Source organism: Lycorma delicatula, chromosome 11 (genome assembly GCF_047948215.1).
Source record: "Lycorma delicatula isolate Av1 chromosome 11, ASM4794821v1, whole genome shotgun sequence".
NCBI lineage: Eukaryota > Metazoa > Arthropoda > Insecta > Hemiptera > Fulgoridae > Lycorma > Lycorma delicatula.
This window is the reverse complement of record NC_134465.1, coordinates 54,475,869-54,499,963: the sequence shown is the minus strand read 5'-3', so window position 1 is coordinate 54,499,963 and position 24,095 is coordinate 54,475,869. Positions and strand designations below refer to the sequence as shown.

General features: G+C 32.0%; 1 protein-coding gene across 3 annotated transcripts in view; it reads left to right on the top strand.

Annotated features, from left to right (window-relative positions):
- Positions 1–24,095, top strand: part of Naa15-16 (N-alpha-acetyltransferase 15/16) — a 375,203-nt gene that overhangs the window by 60,548 nt on the left and 290,560 nt on the right. The gene's annotated exons all lie outside the window — the stretch shown is intronic.

Below are 24,095 nucleotides of genomic sequence, written 5' to 3'. Positions count from 1 at the left end.
CCCAACAACCTTAATATGCCATTGATGTTAGTCCGATTAAAATTATGTCTTAAGTTTAATAACCCGGCTATCACTATCGTAACAATTAATCGACGGAATAAGTAAGATATAACTTGAAAAAGCTTTAATTAATTGATTTCTGCATCGATTAGATGAACAGAAATAAATTTAAAAATAAGAAAATGCTGAAAACGGGTTTACTATATTTAAAAATATATATATATTTATCGGTTAATAATAAGGAAGTTGTATATAATTTATTTATATATAACGATTCTAAATTCTGGGCGGTGGGCGAAAACGTTTGAGAGTCTAGAAAGTACAAAAAATTCCTGGATTGACGTAATTTCCTCGTACATTTTGCCATTATTCTTTATCTACGTCAACGTGTGAATTCAGTATTTTCGATAGTTTATATTTCGTGCAGTTAGTATTTTATTGACAATTCGATCAAGTAAAATGTTTGTATATTTCTACCGACGGTTGATTTTTAGGTATATAATGTTGCCGCATTAAAAATATATATAATTATTTCAGTCGTTCAAATCAAATCTGCTGGAAGTTATTCTTTTAGATGTAAATATTATGTACACTAGTGATTAACGGTCCGTAAAATTACTGGCCAAGATCGGACCAGGTGTATTCCCCGACTCATTAAAATGAGTTAAATAAGATAATTATTTTCAACCGTTTTGGTTATTAAAGTAAAATCTGAAATAAATAAGCGTCCTTGACGTAGATGGTTGCCGGCGACCGGTTGAATTAAAGCTTTCATATTAAAAAACTTAATTGTAAATGTGTTGTATAGTGTGGTGGTAGTATTTGTTGAAAAAAAAAAACAGGTAAAATGGATTCATAGTAGGATTTTATAGAAGGTTTCTTGATATTTATGCAGTGAAATGGTCGGTAAAATCTATTCAAGGTAAACTGGGATCGAAATCGATCTCTGTTCATATTAACTTATATGTACGTACCCTTATTTAATGGTGTAAATTCTATGAGAAATAATCGAATCATTTTTTTAATTTTTATTAATGTTCCATCTAATAAATTGGATTTTTATATATTAAAAATTTTGTTAGGTTACCGGTATTTCCACTTGTATTTTTTACGAGCATATATTTGTACCTATCATTATACAAAGTGTGTAAATATGAAACCGGAATTTGCTCATAGGTGGCTGGCTCTAGCTGTCAATGTAGTTACCGTCAAACCGCATCATTGGCGCCATTTTCTTTCTTTGACAGCTGTCAAAGTTTTTCAACTCGCAATACAAGTTTCTTACAACAGCGTAGTTTTAATTAGCAATGAACATGTCGAGTTTTGTATCTACAAACTACGATTTACAACCCACCGGGTTGGTCTAGTGATTAACGCGTCTTCCCAAATCAGCTGATTTGGAAGTCGAGAGTTCCAGCGTCGTAAGTCCTAGTAAAGGCAGTTTCTTTTATACATATTTGAATACTAGATCGTAGATACCGGTGTTCTTTGGTGGTTGGATTTCAATTAACCACACATCTCAGGATTGGTCGAACTGAGAATGTACAAGACTACACTTCATTTACACTCATACATATCATCCTCATTCATCCTCTGAAGAATTATCTAAACGGTAGTTACCGGAGGCTAAACAGGAAAAAGAAAGAAAGAAAGAAAGAAAGAAAGAAACTATTTACGAACGACTAACGAATTATTAACGATTTACGGACTGCATTGATCTTCTGTTACCATTTATAGAATGCACTGCTGTAGAATCGCATCGAATGCTTCTGGAAGCTTGCGGTGAGCATGCTCTTGGTAAATTACAGTGCTTTGAGTGGTTTAAAAAAAATTGAGCTATTTTGACGTGAGAAACGAAGAACGTGGAAGATCACCGAAAAATTTTGACGACAGCGAATTGCAAGTATTGTTGGATGTGGATGACGCTCAAACGCAACAACTCGCGGATTAATTAAATGTAACGCGAGAAGCCGTCTCCATACGTTTGAAAGCCATGGGAAAGATCCAGAAGATAGGAAGATGGGTTCCACATGAACTGAATGAAAGACAACCAGAAAACCGAAAAACCACTTGCGAAACGCTGCTTGCCAGGTTCAAAAGAAATCATTTCTTCATAGAATTATGGCAGTTGATGAAAAGTGGTAATATTTTGAGAATACTAAGCGTAAAGGAACATGGGTAGCTCCAAGCGAACCATCGACATCGATTTCAAGGCCAAATCGCTATGGAAAGAAGATGATGTTCTGTGTTTGGTGGGATCAGAAGGGTGTAATCTATTATGAGCTGCTAAAACCTGGCGAAACCGTTAATACTGAACGCTACCGACAACGAATGTCGATTTGAATCAAGAATTACGTGAAAAATGACCAGAATATCAAAAAAGACAACACTTACTTCATGATAATGCACCATCACACACAGCAAGGAAACGATTGAGGAGTACAGTTGGGAAATACTTTCGTATGCGGCTTACTCAACAGACTTTGTTCCGTCCGATTACTATTTATTTGCATCGATGGGACACGTACCTGCTGAGCAGAGCTTCACGTCTTATAAAAATGTACAAAAATTACTCGATGACTAGTTTGCCTCAAAAGAGCAACAGTTTTTTGGGCGTGGCAGAGATGGGATAAATGTATAGCTAGCGATGGATAACATTTCGAATAAAATATTTTTTTTATCATTTTCATACAATAAACGTGTATTTCCTATACAAAAATTCCGGTTTCATATTTACACACGTAAATAGACGTTTATAGACCTAGAAAAGGCTTTTGATAACGTAGACTGGAATAAAATGTTCAGCATTTTAAAAAAAATTAGGGTTCAAATACAGAGATAGAAGAACAATTGCTAACATGTACAGGAACCAAACAGCAACAGTAACAATTGAAGAACATAAGAAAGAAGCCCTAATAAGAAAGGGAGTCCGACAAGGATGTTCCCTATCTCCGTTACTTTTTAATCTTTACATGGAACTAGCAGTTAATGATGTTAAAGAACAATTTAGATTCGGAGTAACAGTACAAGGTGAAAAGATAAAGATGCTACGATTTGCTGATGATATAGTAATTCTAGCCGAGAGTAAAAAGGATTTAGAAGAAACAATGAACGGCATAGATGAAGTCCTACGCAAGAATTATCGCATGAAAATAAACAAGAACAAAACAAAATTAATGAAATGTAGTAGAAATAACAAAGATGGACCGCTGAATGTGAAAATAGGAGGAGAAAAGATTATGGAGGTAGAAGAATTTTGTTATTTGGGAAGTAAAATTACTAAAGATGGACGAAGCAGGAGCGATATAAAATGCCGAATAGCACAAGCTAAACGAGCCTTCAGTAAGAAATATAATTTGTTTACATCAAAAATGAATTTAAATGTCAGGAAAAGATTTTTGAAAGTGTATGTTTGGAGTGTCGCTTTATATGGAAGTGAAACTTGGACGATCGGAGTATCTGAGAAGAAAAGATTAGAAGCTTTTGAAATGTGGTGCTATAGGAGAATGTTAAAAATCAGATGGGTGGATAAAGTGACAAATGAAGAGGTATTGCGGCAAATAGATGAAGAAAGAAGCATTTGGAAAAATATGGTTAAAAGAAGAGACAGACTTATAGGCCACATACTAAGGCATCCTGGAATAGTCGCTTTAATATTGGAAGGACAGGTAGAAGGGAAAAATTGTGTAGGCAGGCCACGTTTGGAGTATGTAAAACAAATTGTTGGGGATGTAGGATGTAGAGGGTATACTGAAATGAAACGACTAGAACTAGATAGGGAATCTTGAGAGCTGCATCAAACCATTCAAATGACTGAAGACAAAAAAAATTTACACACCTGGTATGTTAATTTTTACAAGTTTGTAACTGCGATTCGATAAAATGTGCAAAAATGTAAAACGTACGTGAAAAATGTACTCTATCGATTACAATTCCAGGAAAATTCTTCGGTTTTTTGATAGTGATATAAGATTTATGTTACGATCTAAGCTTAAAGTCAACCGGTTATTTCGGGAGTTCATTATTTATGTGCGGTTGCTGACGACCGCTGTCGAATTGAATATTTCGTTAATTTTATTATTAATTATGGCCCATCGGTATTGATATAAACTAGTTATATAATAATTTCCACTTTCCAACAATTTTTATTATTTCCGAGCGCTTTCGGATATTAATCCATCATCAGGAACATTTATGTGTTATGGATTATAATTATTTCCTACACAAATTAATATATTTAAAAACGAATTTTGAATTTAAAAAAATTAAAATTATAAATACAACAATTTATAGTGAAAAGGTAAAATTAATGTCGACGTTGTCCGTCATGTCAGTATGACGCTCTCAATTAATTTTAGGGAATTTTATTTTTATTTAACAAGGAATGAAATAAGTGGTTTATCATAAGTTTTGAATTCCTCTCGTTTTAAACAGTTTTTTTTACGGTTATTTATAAAGTTAGTTGAATTTGTTAATTTATTTGTAATCGTAAATCTCTTTTAATAATACTATTGTCGTTACAAAAGAAAAAAAAATTGAACGGATCTTGTTCATGATGTGTTTTTAATCGCCCTTAACATAGTAAAATAAACAGTTCTTCTATTCGGAATGTCAGCGAAAACAATGGTGTAATGGATAAAGTTAAATTATGTAAATAATGGTACTCTTTTTCTGAGCGTAAATAAATGCAAACAATTTATTTCTCGTTAACAGCGGCGAACGACAGGTAAATAGTTCTGTTTTGATATTACCGAGATCTCAGTATTATAAAATTGCTTACTAATAAAGAAAGTTCAATTTTAACATTTTCGGAACATAATTTATGTCGATAGAGACATAAGACAGTAGAAAGAAGAAATCGTCGCATTAGGCTAAATTGAAAGCTTTGCGTTTCCCTCCCGCTTTAAATAAGTATGAGGATTATTCACTAATTAAAAGATACAAATTATTCTGTAGCTAAAACAATCTAAATAGATTGTTTTCAACCAGTTTTCAATCTAAATAGATTATCATTGTAACATTTTTTCAACGTAATTTCCAGCAACATTAATTGTTCCATCTTTGAATCGGCTTAGTTATGCCTGTTGTAATGAAATTTTTGTCTTGATGTCGGAGCCAATTTAGCTGATTTTCTTTGACGTCTTACCACTTAGCGCTTTCTTGAATAGGACGTGCAAGAGGATATCCGGATATCAACTATGATCAGGATTACGCAGGAGTGAGATAGTACTTCCAGATGCAAATTCTCTAGTCACCTGAGACGTGTAAGGCCGAGCGTTATCGTAAAACGGAATGACGCCTTTCTGCTGACATCCAGTGCAATTTTTTCAACCCTTTTGGTTTCACTTTGTAAGCATGTCACAGTAGTATGCGCTGTTTATTATTCGCTTAATCTTCTGGAATATCGACAATAACCGGACGTTTGCATTCCAAAATATTGCATCATGATTTTTCATGATGTTTGGATTCGGAATTAACCGGTGTATTCGTGCGCTTCCATTACACTTTCGTTCTTTCTGATACCGGTTCGAAATTGTGATTCCAGGTTTCATCACAGGTTAGAATACTGTTCAAAAAATCATCGCCTTCTTGCTGATACCGTTGTTTCAGTACTGGGTGTTTGCGAAAGTCTTATCTCATTTTGGTAATCTTTCTTGGAATCATCTTAGGCTTATTTTACGGTACTCGGGCTTTTTGGTGATACTGCTATGAACTGTACCGATATTTACTGGGAATTTTTCACCTTTAATCTTGAATATAATTCGTCGGTCTTCTTGTATGAGGGTATGCAAGTTTCAACCGTCGGTGTACAAACTTCAGTTGGATATACAAAAACGGTGCTCGTCTTAATTAAAACTGTTCTGCCCAGTTTTAAAAATTTCTTCGGTTCATATAATTTTTTCCGTCTATTTCAGTCACGTGTGAGTAAACCGGTTTTTCATTTTCGGAAAACAAAAATCTGATTTGGACATCACATGACTTCCTTTGTACGCTTATTAAATTACATATAGGTATTATTTTAAATGAAAAGTACATAAAATTTTATTTTATTAATAACTTCTGATATTTTTTTATTATTATTATTGAATTCTCAGATTAATAGTAGATTAAAATTCTCAGATTAATAGTAGGCTTCAGATTAATAGTAGAAGGAAGATTAAAGAAAAACAAACCAACATACTTGGTGTTTATAGACCTAGAAAAGGCATTCGATAACGTAGACTGGAATAAAATGTTCAGCATTTTAAAAAAATTAGAATTCAAATACAGAAATAGAACAACAATTGCTAACATGTACAGGAACCAAACAGCAACAGTAACAATTGAAGAACATAAGAAAGAAGCCGTAATAAGAAAGGGATGCCGACAAGGGTGTTTCCTATCTCCGCTACTTTTTAATCTTTACATGGAACTAGCAGTTAATGATGTTAAAGAACAATTTAGATTCGGAGTAACAGTACAAAGTGAGAAGATAAAGATGCTACGATTTGCTGATGATATAGTAATTCTAACCGAGAATAAAAAGGATTTAGAAGAAACAATGAACGGCATAGATGAAGTCCTACGCAAGAACTACCGCATCAAAATAAACAAGAACAAAACAAAAGTAATGAAATGTAGTAGAAATAACGAAGATGGACCGCTGAATGTGAAAATAGGAGGAGAAAAGATTATGGAGGTAGAAGAATTTTGTTATTTGGGAAGTAGAATTACTAAAGATGGACGAAGCAGGAGCGATATAAAATGCCGAATAGCACAAGCTAAACGAGCCTTCAGTAAGAAATATAATTTGTTTACATCAAAAATTAATTTAAATGTCAGGAAAAGATTTTTGAAAGTATATGTTTGGAGTGTCGCTTTATACGGAAGTGAAACTTGGACGATCGGAGTATCTGAGAAGAAAAGATTAGAAGCTTTTGAAATGCGGTGCTATAGGATAATGTTAAAAATCAGATGGGTGGATAAAGTGACAAATGAAGAGGTATTGCGGCAAATAGATGAAGAAAGAAGCATTTGGAAAAATATAGTTAAAAGAAGAGACAGATTTATAGGCCACATACTGAGGCATCCTGGAATAGTCGCTTTAATATTGGAAGGACAGGTAGAAGGGAAAAATTGTGTAGGCAGGCCACGTTTGGAATATGTAAAAGAAATTGTTAGGGATGTAGGATGTAGAGGGTATACTGAAATAAAACGACTAGCACTAGATAGTGAATCTTGGAGAGCTGCATCAAACCAGTCAAATGACTGAAGACAAAAAAATTATTGAATTATTATTTATCGTAATCATTTTTTTACAATCAGAGATTAATAATTATTAATAAATTAATATATTTAAATTAAAAAAAAAAAGAGGAAATGAAGTCGGATTCGAGCCGATGTGCCTTCCCTCTTGTAAGATACTCTGGGACCAATGAAAATAAGTACCACTTATAATATATATCGTTAAAAAGTTCTCAACCAGGGCTTATTACTCAGTTAAGGAAAAGTTCGAAATCCTAATTTTTTTTGATTTTGGGAGATTTTTGGTCCAGTCAATTGCAATCAAAAAGGGAGGTAAACAACTAGATGTTAAAACAGTCCTAAACCAAAATTTCAACGTCCCGCGGCTAATTGTTTTTGAGTTATGCGTGATACATACATACGTACGTACAGGCATCACGCCGAAACTAGTCAAAATGGATTCAGGGATGGTCAAAATGGATATTTCCGTTGAAATCTGAAACCGAAATTTTTCGCGATCACAATACTTGCTTTACTTCGTACAAGAAAGTAAAAACGGATCACTACACGCTGTTCAACTTTAGGAGGATTCTCCATCGTAAAATCAGATTTTGACGTAATAAGGAAAACACTTCTACTCAAACAACCCATTAGAAATCATCATAGGATTCCCCACCACTGCTTTTAGAAACTGTTTTGCTCCCACAGCTATTTATGTGTTTAATTATTGAACGAATCTCGTAATTTATACCAATTAAAAAACCAATTTAAATTATTAATCTATTCAAATTAATAAGAGTAATTTCAGGATCTTTAGTTCCTTAACGTGATTGATTAACTTCCATTTTCTGATAACAGTTATCATAGTAAAGGCATTGTCCTGTTCGGAAAAGAGTGAGTGAGACTAAGATTTATTTTATCGCCGTTGTTTTTTTATTTAGCTGTATTTGTATATAGAATAATGAATGAAATATTGTGTTGTTATTTAATTAGTGATTACTCCTTAAAAATAATAATTTATACATAACAAATAACGGTACTCACCCCTATCAAAGCAGATAACAGAACTGTTTTCGTGTGATTCAATTCAACAGTTCGGCGTTAGAATAAGAAGCTTATTATTCTTCCGTTGTCTTTTTACCAGATTACTGACCTATTTAAAAGATTTTCCCACCAATTAATTTAAAACAATAGAAATACGACTATTTTGTTAGGTTTACAGAAAAAATATTATTCTCAATGAGATTTTAAAAGGCTTTTCGAAAAGTAACTTCCGATTTGTTATTAATAAAAATGCGAATTGATTAAAAAAATTATATACATAATATTTCAACCGCTGGAATTCAAAACTTCAATTGGATATACAAAAACGGTGCTCGTCTTAATTAAAACTGTTCTGCCCAGTTTTAAAAATTTAGCAGTTCATACAATTTTTTCCGTGTATTTCAGTCACGTGAGAGTAAACCGGTTTTTCATTTTCGGAAAACAAAAATCTGATGTGGACACCACATGACTTCCTTGTACGCTTATTAAATTATATATATACGCATTTTTAAAAGTACATAAATAAAATTTTATTTCACTAATAACTTCTTTTTTAGCTACTTTTCTACATAATTGTCGTCCAAATTAAGTAAGTCATTACTATAAAATACCCTCGCCATAAAACTCTGCCGCCTGTAAATTACGCTAGGTAGTAACACCGTTTATCAACTCTCGTAATTTTCAAAACGCCGCGTCGCTAACCATTTCTTCATTTTTTCGGGATAAGATGATCATTGAAAGCCAATCAGGGGACGGTTAAACAATTCTCATTTGAAAATGGCGTCGAGTGCGTATTGCATCCAGTACGTGGATGAGCGTTGTCATGAAGAAAAGCGATGCCTGGACGCGGTACGCCGCATCGTTAGGTTTGTACGGCCCTTCTCAATTAATTCATCGTCTCGTAGTAAGTTTCAACGTTAATTGTCTTACCTCTTTTCATAAAACCAAGATCACACCTTTAGAGTCCCCAAAAAAACCGATGCCATCAGCTTTTTTGAAAAAAAAAAAGTGTTTGACGGACCTTTACAGGTTTTTGAGGAGAATTGGTGTGTTCACTATTTCATCGATCGAGATTTTGTTTCGACGTTAACAGATTTAACCCGTTTCTCATCGCCTGTTACGATGGGGTCAAGGAATTCATTCTTCTCGTTATGGTAACTGTGAAGGAAGGTTAGTGTTTACTTCATTTTCTTTTTTGCGTGTTCGTCAGAAAGACGCTTATGCACCCAGCGAGGATAAAATTTGTGGAAGCCTAACCTGTCGGTTACGATTTCATACAGCGATAAGCGAGGAAAAAATTCGGATAATTATGTTATCTTGAACGATATCTCGACAATCTTCTCAAATTTTTACATCGGCGCTTGCGACAAGTTCATTTGTGACGATTGATGGTCGAGCACTTTTTTCATTGTCGTGAATGTTTGTTCCACATTCCGAAATAATACGGCGCCATTGCTTTCCCCCACTATTACCTATATTTCCTCCATATACCGCACGATATTCACGATGAATTTCAGCAGCCGACAAGTTTTTTACGTGAGGGAAACTAATGACGGCATGCGCTTAACGGTCGGCGAACAGTCTAGGATAGCAACGTTTCCGAACGAGGATTTTACACGAACATATAAACGAACGATATTTCCAATAGCGCTACTAGAACCGGACTATTGAACTCTACAATATCGCTATCCCCATTCTTTCGCGCAATACCGAGAATCTGAAGTTAATTTCCGAATAGCCCTCGTACAGTGGCGAACTAGTCCGAACACAGTATTTTTAACAGAAAATTTCATTTTAAAAGAAAAAATACTTATTAGTCAAACGTACTCAAATTTAATAGTTTATATGTTCTTCTTTGTTTTTTATTATCTCCTTAATTCTCTTTGGCATTGATTCCACTAAGGTGGAACAATGATATTTGATTCTTCATTTGAAGACGAAATATGTATCGCTGAACTAATTAGGGTCAGTTTTAGTGCTACAATTGATTTTCCCAAGTCTTCTTTTTAGTGTGGCCCGTAAATTTTCAATGGGATTCAGGTCGGGGGGAGTTCCCTGGCCACGAGAGCACTCGAATTTTTGGGTTTTTGAAAAACTGTTTTCCTTTCTTTGACGTGTGACATGGTACAAGGTCCTGTTGGAAAACGGATTCTGGGTTCTTCGGCATATGTTAATGTATCGGTCCGATTTCATCATCCCATCCACGGGCATTAGTGCTGCAGGCCCTTCACGTGTAAAACATTCCCTAAACATCTTTTTGGCTGGGTGTTTGGAAGCTTGTTGCAGGTTTGCTGGCGTAGTAGTCTGCTGATTTACGATAGGCTACTTTCTCCCCTCGGACCAAGAAATGAGTCTCGTCTGAAAAAAATAGCTTTTTTTCCACATTTCAATAGTCCATTCTTTCTACCTTCCCCAGTGGCGCAATCTGTTAGCGCACAGTACTTTCAAGTTCCTTTGCCCGTTGAAGTCTTTTTTCTTCATAACCTGTGTCAATAACTTCTTCTTTTTAGGTTTCTGAGCAATCTTTTCCAGTGTCAACAATCTTCTACGAACTGTCATATCAGAAACATTAGTCTCAAGTCTCTCTATTAAGGTCAACAGCGACAATCGTGGATTAATTTTGCTTTTTCTCGATCTTGTGTAGGCGTGGTTTTCTTTTTCCATCCGCATATTGCTTTTCTCTTTGGGGAGACGAAACCTGTTTCCCTATACTTTTTCACGATTTCATTTGCAGTACCTTTTCATTCTTTTTGCTGTTCAGCCTCCGCTAATTACCCTTCAGATAATACTTCAGAGGATGAATGAGGATGATATGCATGAATGTAAATGAAGTGTAAGTCTTGTACAATCTCAGTTCGACCGTTCCTGAAATGTGTGGTTAATTGAAACCCAACCACCAAAGAACACCGGTATCAACGATTTAGTATTCAAATCCGTGTAAAAGTAACTGACTTTACTAGGACTTGAACGCTAGAACTCTCGACTTTCAAATCAGCTGGTTTGGGAAGACGCGTTCACCACTAGACAAACCCGGTGGGTTCATTTACAGTACCTAACCCCACACTATATTCGCTGGCAATTTGTCTTTGAGTCATTTGTGTATATTAGGACAGACTAACAATTTTTGACCGCTTTCGTGGGTTTATAGCCAAAGCCATTTTATTAACTAGAAACGATTAACAAACTTATATCAGAAACTCACAAGGTCACCTAAAACTAATCGACAATGAATTATAAAGGCACAAAAACCACTAACTGTGTTTGTATATGAACTAACAACATAACCTAAAACACTAAACGGCAAGCAGTCTGCTACAGAATGAAATTTCCCTACAGCAGAATAAAAATTCTATTTGTTCGCTACTGTATAATAGAATAACTCTGAAGTTTTTCATGTTTATTAATGAAAAATTTCCCATTTTTTTTTTGTTTTTTAATTAATTTTGTATTTTTAAGGCTTTTTTTATTCTAGTTTTATCTTCGATCATCCAGCAAATGGTTTGCCAGTTCTTTGATGTTTTTATCCGCGGAGAAACATATCTTTCTTATTCCTCAACGTGATATATTATTCGTATATAATGTATTTTAAATATATATCGATCAGATTAATTTGAAAGTTGAATTTTACTGCATTAATTTTAATCCATGGAGAAAATAATAAAGACTTTTATGATGATACTGTTCTTTCATTATAAATTAGATGCTAGTTAGAAGAAATATTGAATGATATAGATTCATTGATAATATGGAAATTAAATTTGTAATTAATTTTAAGGAAATTTAAATGTTACAGTAAGAGAAAGGAAATATCAATGTGTATACTTAAAAGTAAAAGAGTTTTGTTATTTTTAGGCTGTCAGATTACAGGATTAAATAAAGGGGATGTGGGAAAAATCAGACATCGAATTTGGTTATTAGAAAGCATTATATTATTATTTTATTTTTTACTATTTGAATTGCAAATTGTTTGACGAAAGTTCAAAATGAATAGTTTGCAGTGAATTCGATGGGTAAAGTCAAAAGTTTTTTACCTTGACAGATAACTTACCTAATGTTAATTTAGTAATGATAACTAAAAGGTAAAAATTATCGTGGGAAACAAAAGTTAGACTGTATATAAATAAAGATGGCAAAAGCTTTAAGATTTACTTTAAAAATTAGGCAGTATTAAAATATAATTGAGAAGAAAAAAAAATTCTTCGTAAAAAATGATAGGTCCCATTTAACTCTCTAAGTGTGATAGGTAAATCAAAATTCAAAATTTTAGGAAAAATAACTGGTCTCATTTGAACAACACCCCCCTTGTACAAAAGTTATATCAGAACATTTTTAATAATATCCGCAGATAATTACAAAAAAGATTCAGTTCTTAATAATGGGGTCCCATGAGGTATCTTTTTTAAGAATGTTCCCAGTCGTCTATATTAATACTAGATACAGTTGGATTTTCAATATTGAAAGTTAAAGATAATTAGTTTAAAGCCGGATTCCATTCGGCCTACTTGATTTTTAGGGCTTAATAGTTTATATTAGAGTAATTATTTACTTTAATAAGCAGGCCCCATTTGATGCAGTGTTATTCAACAAGACTAAAAAAAAGTACTCTGATATTCTCTTGTCGATAAATTAAAAAATTAGCCCAAAACTTGGCTTTTATGTATTACCAACTACCTGACCCGGCAATGCTTTGCTCTTGCTAGATTTCTGTATACATATAGATTAAATGAACATAATTGGAAGTTTGATATAAGATTAAAAAACTGAACATTTCGGAACGTCACAAAATTTAACCTTTCACTTCATAAAAGTCAGAATGTAAATAAATCCATTAGTCAGAACAACAGCACTACCTATCGGATTTAATTCAAATCACTCTGTAAACACAGTAGTCGGTGGAAAATAACGTTTTAACGGAAAGAGAGATATGGCTGCAAAATCATCACAATTAATACTGAACATTAAGAAAGTTAAAACATTACGAAACTTCACAAAATTTAACCTTTCTCTTTGTAAAAGTCAGAAAGTAAATAAATTCAATCGTCAAAACAACAGTACTACCTATCGGATTTAATTCAAAGTACTCTGTAAACACTGTAGTCGGTTCAGAATACTCGTAAACTTTCTCCGGACAACGCGGACCAGTTGGAAAAAAAACCGCGCGTAAATCGGTCCGGTAGTTTATTTAACTCTATAGCGAACACACATTCGAGTATTGTCTTTTATAAATATATATTGCCAAAAATTTGTACCGAATTTTTTTATAAAGTCAACGGGTTTTGGAGATACGAGGCAAAAACTGTTCAGAGATAATGAATATCATCCCATTCTTAAATCCGATGGATTTAAAACTTTAGAATTTTAAATTACTAAAGTTTAGTTTTCTATGACCACCTTACAAAAATTCAAAATGGTTAAACCTACCTCTCCGTTTTTAATTTTGTTCAAAATTTAATATCATCAGTGTCCCATATATAGAATTTTTTTAAAACTAAATTCGAATAATTTTTGTCGAGCTAGTTCGGATATATTAATAATAAATATTTAGAACAACACAAGTAAATCTTTCGGAGATTTCTATTACTTTTTTTGTTGCAATTTTTGGACTGATGAAGTCTTAAACTTCGATATTTGCAGAAACCCAGACGGTCAAATTTTACCCGATTGGTTATAGCTTTATAGCTGTGATGCAGCTGTAGTAGTAAGTAACTGATATAGCCGGGTAAGTAAAAATTAAAAATTAAAGAATGTAGCAAAGTTTTTTTTTTTTTAGGAAATATTTTTTTTTTTTTACACTGTTGTGATTTACAGTATCTTGTTCGCATTTTTTTACGGTTGTTGGTTATTAAAATACATATCTTACGTAAAATTTCCCCAAGTCTTCCTTTATGCTTTCTTGTGTTACATAAACTACATTTCCTTTTTTGTCACGGATTTGCGGTTTCAGATTATTCTATTTTAAAGCCGATTTTCAAGAATTTTGTTTAACCGCTAAAACTTTATGATGGTTTTTGTAGTTTTGAATACTAACTCTTCACCATCAACGAATGTCAATGACCTTTTTTAAAAAAAAAAAAAAAACGTATTCAATGGACCTTAAAAAAATCATTGCTCATGTTTATTTTATTTATTCGTTTTTTAACACTTGTTCTCCGGTGTAATAGAATATCAATAAAGTTTTGTTCTTTGAAAAAATAAATTTTATTTTAAATGTATTCAGTTTTTGTTAATCATTGTAAAAAAAAAAATGAACTGTAAAAATAAAAATGCTGGGATTAATTTTACCCAGATACTGGATGTACGAGGGAGATATCCATAAATAACCGGAAATCTTCTTTTTTTAAATTTATATTTAATTATTTACGAAAAAAAATCAATACTCTTTAAAATACTCTCCATTGTTCAAAACATCTTTTAAATTCCTTCGTTGTGATGCCCAACGGAGCACCTTCCTCGTATTTCTCTTCACCTCATCCATGTTGGCAAAACGCTTTCCTTTCAAGTCCCTCTTCATTCTCGGTACAAAAAATAATCACACTTTGCTAAATCAGGTGAATAAATGGGGAAAAGATAAGGAGTTATGCCGTTTTATGTAAAAATTAGCGCACTGAGAGAAAGACCTGTTTTTTTTTTTTTACCTCCGGCACCACCGTTCGGGGTATTACTTCAGAGGATTAGATGAATATTTTGTAACGTATTTGAAAATTTCCATGCCTAACCCGGATTCGTACTCGTCACGGTGAAAACCCCAATTAGTCGCCCATCTGTTAAAAATCGGGCCTTTTTTTTTTGCGCAATGCTTTCAGAACCTTACCGGTTGGAACGAATTCCGAATGAATCACCCCTCTCTTATCGACAAAACAAATGACATTGCCCCGATCGACTTCACCTGACGAGCTTTTTTTTTTTGGGCCGGTGACGTTACAGTCTTCCACTGGGTTGATTGTTGTTTGAATTCGGGATACTAACCATAGCACCATGATTCGTCACCAGTAATAATTTTTTAGTAAATAAATCTGGATCAGTTTGGGACTGTTCTTTCAAAGCACGGGAAGTTTCCATGCGATTTTCTTTTTTTGGTCGGTAAGGAGCCGGGGTACAAACTTTGTGTGCATCTCTTCTCATCTTCAAATCCTCCGAAAAATTTGTTGAATCTAGCTCCAAGTTACTCCAGACAAATTTTCAATTTCTTTAATGGTACGTCATCGATCTTTAAGCACAGTTGACCGAATTTTTTCATCATCCTCGTCCGTTCGGAAACTTGTAAACCGTCCAGAATAAAGTTGTCATCAATCAGCATTTCGCCATTTTTTCATCATTCTCGTCCGTTCCTGAAGTTGAAAAACTTCCAGAATAAGGTTGTCATCAGTCAGCATTTCGCCATTTTATTAAATCCACTGGTACACTTTAGTTTTTTCCGCAGCAGTTTCTTTGTTAGCTGTTTTCAATATCACCATATTTTTTCGAGCGGGAAACAGAGCTTTACGGACGCGCGGTGTTCATTAAACTCCGCTGTGACAAAAAAAAAAACGAGAAGCAGGGGAAATAGTTTAAAAAAAAGAAGAAATCATAGAGTCAGACATAACATCTTAATCCGGTTGACGCGGTATAACCGCGTACTATGGCAATTCCGCCCAGCGTAAGCGATTCCGGTTACTCCCTTGTATGTAGTTTTTCCACTTTATAAGAGAAATGTTTTTGTATGAATCAGGAGAAAAAGGGTTTGTAATAAAATTTATGGATAAAAGATAGAAAGGTAGATTGAAATATTTATCAAGAAGTATGTATAGATAGATATTTGTTGGGACGATAAAAACCGAAATTTTATTGATTGTACAGACATTTTGTTTTATGTTTGATTTTTAAATCTTATAAATTTTGTCCATATTTTTACTCAGACTGCGTACAAAGGAGGAGTGGGAATTGTTTTAATTATTTTATATGTTGTTCCCTTCTGTAGCTTCGCAGATCTAACCAATTACAACCAACGTTTGGGTAATACAGGTCATCGATCTGGAAGTAACATAGGCTTTCTTTCTTTTTCTGTTTAGCCTCCGAGAATTACCGTTCAGGTATTACTTCAGAGGATGATATGTATGAGTGTAAATGAAGTGTAGTCTTGTACAGTCTCAGTTCGACCGTTCCTGAGATGTGTGGTTAATTGAAACCCGACCACCAAAGAACCCCGGTATCCACGATCTAGTATTCAAATCCGTATAAAATAACTGTCTTTACTAGGACTTGAACGCTGCAACTCTCGACTTCCAAATCAGCTGATTTGGGAAGAAGCGTTCACCACTAGACCAACCTGGTGGGTGGAAGTAACATAGGCTGTCTTAAATTATCTTAATCAAAAAGAGTGGGAGGTGTTAAAACATTAACTGTTAAAAGATACACTGGGGGATAAAGTTAAAAGATTAGCATATTTTCAGATTTCAATGATAATATTCCATAAAACGATAAAAACGAAACACTTCTTGCCTCTTTTTTCAAACACACTTTATTTTTTTTTTTCAAAAAATTCAGCGTTATTTAGGTATAATCGAAAAAATGTGCTCAATAAAAGGAAGCAGGAATACGTTACACACACGTACATTGTCATTTATTAACATTCAAATCTCTATTTAAATAGCACGTTTCAAAAAAAAAAAAAAAAAAAAAAAATATTGGTGATCGATGACTACAATACTGAACGGTGAAGTTATGGAAACAACAAAAATCCGCTAAATAAAATAATTATTTTAATCGATTTAATCGAATTAAGATTAAGTAGATTTTTTTGTGGTTCAAAAAATTATTCATTTGATCATTTGTAATTATTTAATTCTAAATACGGCTAAAATGTTTGCATTGTGTTCTCAGGTATACGTAATATTGCTGCTCACGTGGATAGATTATCAATTAATGATTATATTTTTCTATTTTTTTTTTTGTTTGTTAGATTGATGATATTAATTGATCAGTCTAATTTGATAATTTCGTTTGCAACAAAAACAAACTATAATACAATTTTGATGCTTTCTGAATTAGTTTTCTGCGTCTTCCATCACTATGAATTTTTAATTATGGTTATTAATTTCGACTACTAACTATCTCGAGGTTTTTATTTTATAAATAATTGTGTATTTAATTCTGTCCTGATCATTGTGTTTTATCACCGTTTTCCCTTTATCCATTCAGGGAATATCTGGGTTACTTTTTTATCAATGTAGTAAAATATACTTATCCATTCTTAACGTGATGTACGTAATTGTTATTATTATTATTATGTATCGATCAGAATAAAGAATTTATTTTAATTTTAAAATTATATATTGTAATTTTTAATTAGATTTCATCGATAATTTTTTTAAGTGGTACATTCTGCATCTTACTATGGATGTTTTCTTTCATCAATGGAATAATTACAGTATTGTTAAAGTAAGGTTGTTATTGTGTAGTAAAAAATTTTCTTTATAATTCACGGGTTGCTTGTTCGAATTTACCTCAGTATTGATACTTTTAACTTTTCTGATAATTATTATATAGGGGAAAGTATGGTGATTGTTAAAAATGGGGTATCGGTTTTTTAAAAAAAATCTTTACATTTTAGGATCTAATTCGTTCATTTAGGAAAAAAACTCATGTACGTAAGTGTGTGCAAACGTATGTGTGTCGCACTGATTTTGATCTTCAACAAAATTCGTTTGAGGATTGTATCGCGAAAAAACTAATTTCATTTTTCTTCAGAAGCATTTTAGAGAAAACTTTATTAAAACAAATTTGTTACCTACATATATATATCACTCTCCATAAAAAAAAAAAAATGGTGCGTGGGTTTGGTTTGTTTGTTTGTTTATTTGATGAATGCGCTCACACTTCTTTTTTAGCTGCTATTGGCGCAGAGTGGACCAATGGTGGTGCGTCGGACGGCTGCGCGCAGCGCGCGAACGATTCATTCGTTCGAACGATTTATCTAAAATTATATTTGTGTTTTTTGGGATAAAAAAGGAAAACAATGGGATTAGAGCCGTGTCAAAAAATCAAAACTAAAAAAACAGCTAAAAATGTGAAGCTTTCGTTGTAAAAGGTTTTGTTGTTGTTAGTAAGCAAAATTTATGTAAGTTATTTAATTACAATTTGCAAAATCATGTATAATAAACATAAACCTTGTAACATTTTCGCGGTGGACCGTAGGCCCGCCTTTTTTCTAGTGTTTGTGTGTGTGTGTATAAAATTATTTAAATCAAACCTCCAGATCTTAAAATCGAGATATTTTTTTGTTACCTTGCCCTATCTGTCTTCAATTTAAATATATTTGTAGAAATATTTTTTTAAAGTTTATACTTGATATATAGGTTTATTTTGGGTGGGGGTGGTGGAAATGCATTTATGCACGGAGTGCCGGGTTCCCACTTGTGTTACTATCCAACCGCCATCAGCACTGGCTAAAGCCAGCCCCCTTTCTACCAGGACTCGACCCGGAACCGTTTAACACATTACTTCAGGCCATATGTAGTAGTATTAATATGTAGAAATGTCTACAGTTTTATTTTTAAATTACAGATCCTCGGATCTAAAACTCAGAAAAATCTTTTTTGAAAATTTTCTTTATTTTTTTTTTAGATTTTACATTTAGAGAAAACTTTAATTTCGTAAATTTGTTAAGTTTAATCTATACAAGAATATTTTTTTGAAAATATATGTTCTGCTTTTTTGGTTCTAACACTTTTTACTTCCTTGATCGCGACAAATTTCGGTTTTCAGATTTCAACGAAAATATCCATTTTGACCATCCCTTAATCTATTCTGACTAGTTTCGGCGTGAACTCTGTACGTATCTACGTATGTATCTCGCATAACTCAAAAAGGATTAGCCGTAGAAAGTTTTGGGTTTAGGACTGTTGTAGCATCAAGTTATGCACATCCTCTTTTTGATTGCAATCGACTGGACCAAAAGTGTCCAAAATAGCCCAAAATACAAAAAAAGATTGCATTTTGGACTTTTCTTAACTTCAGTAATAAGCCCTCATTGAGATCTTTTCAACATATTTTCATCGGTTCCACAGTTATATCCAAATAAAATTTTTATTAATGAAATATTTGAGCCCTTATAAGGCACATCGGTTCGAATCCAACTTCCATCTCTATTTTTTTAATTTAAATATATTAATTTATTAATTATTAACCTCTGATTGTAAAAAAAAGTTTTACGATAAATAATAATTCAGTAATAAAAAGAAAAAAAAAAGAAAATATCAGAAGTTATTAATGAAATAAAATTTTATGTATTTTTAATATTAAAAAAATGTGTATATGTAATTTAATAGGCGTACAAGGAAGTCATGTGGTGTCCCACATCAGATTTTTAATTTTTATTATTAATAGCTGGGAAAGTCGTGGGATATTATACCATTTTTTTTTTTTTGAAATTTGATAAATGTATGGGAAATTAGAGTCTGTCGGGTGATGTTTTGTAATCAAAATACTGTTGATATCAGAATAGAAGTCGTTTCACCCGTGATGAGTTAACTTCTTCGGGATGTATCTTTATATTAGGATCAGGAGGAATTGGGAATAAACGAATTGATAAATAATGTAACAAATAAACAGTTTTATTTTTATTATTAATTATATAATGTTTATTTATTTATTTTTTTATTTTTTAATTACAAGCTATTTTTGTTTTCTTGAAACATTACACATTGTTGCATTAATAATAGTTGTGTGATACTGTCACCTCTTTATTATTGTTTTTATTACTTTATTCGTAATTTATCATTACATTATTAAAATTTGTGTAGTTTATTTTGTTCCCGTATAAATTAGCATTTACATTTTATCGTAAGTTATATATTGTTCGTCGAGAGATGTGACCAGATGTAACCGAATTTTTTTATTTACTTATTCGTGCAAGTATTTGTATTCACTCAATTGAAAGTATTAATACGATTGTATTTATTTTTTTTATAATCGATTTAGTTTAAGAATTATCCAGTTCAGCTACGTTTAAAAATTACATTACGTTGTAAGTGTTTTAAGTGTCAGTTTTGTTTATTGCAACAATTTTTCGTATTAGTTTTATATAGCTATGTAAATAAAAATAAAAATTTGATGTGAAAGTCAAATGTCGCATTATTAGAATCATCCCTACACCGCCACCTTAGATGGACATATTTATTACCACCGTAGGTTATTATAAGGGTAAAAATTTGTTTGCATTAATAAATGCGTCGACTATTTTAAATCCTTTACATCGATCGTCAGATCTCAATGAATGCGGTACAGCTTTTTTGTGATTATACACCAGGTGGGTGCACTCGAAAATTTTCCAGTACCGGGAACGATTGATTGATTTATATTATAGAGACCGCAAGAATAGTATATGGTCCATAGCCACAGGCGGCTGGTTACATGACATTGTTATGAAAATTCACATCCATTTTGATGTTTAAATCGATAAAAAGGGGCGACATTTATTTTTTTTCATATCAAATCTTTTAACTTTTTTTCGTGAAGTAGATTTTTAGCGAATTATTTTGTCTGTTTGCCTTTCTTTTTCTGTTTGGTGTCCGGAATCACCGTAAGATATTATTTCAGAGGTTGAATGAAGGTGATGTGTATGAATGTAAATGAAGTGTAGTCTTGTACCAGTCTCAGGCCGACCATTCCTGAGATGTTTGGTTAATTGAAATCCGATCATCAAAGAACAACCGGTATCCACGATCTAGTGTTCAAATCTGTATAAAAATAAATTCCTTTTCTCGGATTTGAACCTTAGAATTCTCGTCTTCGATATCAGCTGATTTGTGAGGACGAGTTAACCACTTGACCGATCCGGTCGTTGGGTTCGACGTTTGCCTACGGTTATTCAAAAGCAAGGGACATTTTCGGGCGGTTTAATTTTTATATTTGAGATTTTATTTTTTACGTTAAAATAAAACTTAGGTCAGAAATAGAACTTTTAAGTTTTATTTCTGCCAGAAAGCGGAACCGGAATAGCATTGCGGCATCACTGCACCCTTGATACACATATGTGTGTTGCGATGTCTTTTTTATGCTATTTTTTCTATAAGTGATTTGCAGTACGAGATTTAAATGATGATTGTTACTATCCGTTGTAAAACATTTGCTCTGATTTTAATAACCCTACTCCCTTTTTACGAAATAAATCATTAACATTTGAAAATTTTCGAAATGATATGAAAAAGACGGTTACGTATAATACACCGATCTTTACTAAAAAAAAAAAAAATAAAATAAAAATAAAATAAAAAGTAAGAAAAATATACTCTAAATATTCTAATAAAGTTGATCGAATACATAAATATTGAATAGTTTTATAAACGGGCACGTTTTTTTAACGAAGAGTAAGCGTGTATACATTTATAATAATGATTTCATAAAATTATAATTAAATTATAAATATTTATAAAAATTTCAATAAATGGTAACTTATTTAATAGATATAAATAAGTAATGAATAATTAAATAGTAGAGCAACTATCAACATTACGACCCGCACGTTGTACTGCATGTTTCCAAGAATATAATGTTCACGAATAGGCTAGCCAATCTTTGAAGCTCGTGAATTATTGCTGTTGCGCTCTTGTTTATTTGTTAATCCTTCGCTACGATTTTACTTCATTGTCATATTTTTATTTCTATTTAAGTACGTATTTGAGTCGGTATAATGAAATTTTTACTCGGTGTTTTATAATTTTTATGTTTTATTAATGCGATTTTGATGGCGAGTTTTTTTTTAGTAACGGTTATTCGTAATCTATTCGCCTCGCTAATGGTAATTTACTCGTAGATCTGACGTAATAAAATTTTATGGATTCTAATGGAATTATATCAAGGTTTAAGCTTATCTCTATATCCTGTAATATTTTTCACGCATGTTAGCGTATTTGAAACCATATTTTCGTTATTTTATAATTTTTAATTAATTATTTCTAATGTGAGTTTTAATAATATATTTATTTTTATTAATATATAATTATCCACCGAATGTATGGACGGTTTTTTTTTATTGTACACATAAGCAGTTAGAATAAAGTTAGTTTAAGGTAATAACTGGTAATACATATTATTTTATTATTTATTTAGCCGCTATTAGCCAGTTATTTAGTGTATACGAATAAATAAATAGTGTACGATTTTTTCCTTAGTACGATAATTTCCCGCTCTTTTTTTCCCGCGAGCTCGCGGGTAAAAAAGAGCGGGAATTTTTAGGTTATGTAATCAATAAAATATGTTCATCTTGTTGAACTTTAAATATTTATTAATTTTTAAAAGCGGATTAAACATCTTACCTTATTGCATTTATTTTAACCGGATTATTTGTCATTGTTGTACCGATGAGGGAATTTTGTTTGATAGATATTATCTTGTATTTATGTAATCGTCGATCTTTTTCATAACAGGATGAAATTAATAATTAAATAAAAATATGGTTTATTTGGTATTTAGATAAGCTAAGATCTGGATATAACATCGTATCATTAATGCCGTGAAATGATTCATCGGTTCATTTCTAGTCATTTGTTGTGTAATCGTTTTCCCATTTAAATAAGTGGTGGTTGTTTAAGTAATCAATGCCATAATAATTTGCTGTGTATGTTTTATGCGTGTGCGCGGGTGAATGTGTGTGGGTTATGTATGTTGTAATTTTAATTATTTAACGATAAAATCCATTCTTAATGATGTTAAATTTTACAATACATTACTGACGTATTTTCTATAAAATACAATAAAATATATTCTTAAAATTTTTAATTTATTGTATTTAAAAAATACGGAGGAAAGAGTATCACACAAGTCGTATGAAATTAATATTATTATAATAATACTTACGAGCAATAATAATAATAATAACAAAATACTAATTAAGACTTATTACTAAATTTATCACGTTAACAGCCGCATATATTTTATTAGAAAAAAATAAAATTACACAGCATATCATTTTATATATGTTAACTACCTAATATATATATAAATGGAATAAGATTGATTCTGTTAAATAATACATTTTGAAAAGTAGATTGACATCAAAGCTTTTTTACTGTACTCTTCATAATATTTTCAATTATTAAAAAAAGTGTTTTTTTTTAAAGAAAAATTTGGGATTTCAATCGGCGGAACTGTTGTTGAAAATGTTCAACCTCATTTTATTTTTTTTCAGACGGCAGCAATAAATAAGATCGGTTGTTATTACAAAAGGGATAGTAATATTTTAACTAATAATTTATCACAGTAATGTCATAATAATAATAAGAATAACGAAAAAGCAATAACCAATGATCAGCAAGTATCATTATTAGCATTATAGGTGAATGTGGGCGTGTGTAATTTTTATCCTTTATCTTTTAATAGGATTAACCAATTTTCTTGAAAAGTTTCTTTTTAGAACCGATCAAAAAACATTTTTTTAAAAATTACTACTTTTTTAAATTTTTTTATTAGTATTTTGAGTTATTCAATTATATTGCACAAGCCCTTAAGCTAAGTGGCTGCCCCTTGTTTTTGTAAAATTAATTTCAATAAACATAAAAATTATTTATAAGCTAATTGCAGTATAAAAATCTTCTTACTTTGTTATATATACTACGTGATTTTCATTATGGGTTATAAAAAACGTAACTTTTAATATTGAATAGTATTCTGTTAGTATTGCAAGCGATTAGTTTAGCATATTCGTAATGCAGTATCTATATTTTACGATGAATATAGATTTAGTGTTTGGAAGGTGTATTGTTTATATTTTTAAGAAGATATAAGCGGTATCATTTTACGTGTAATTTTTATATAACGTAATAAATTAATGTAGTACTTAAATTTATTTA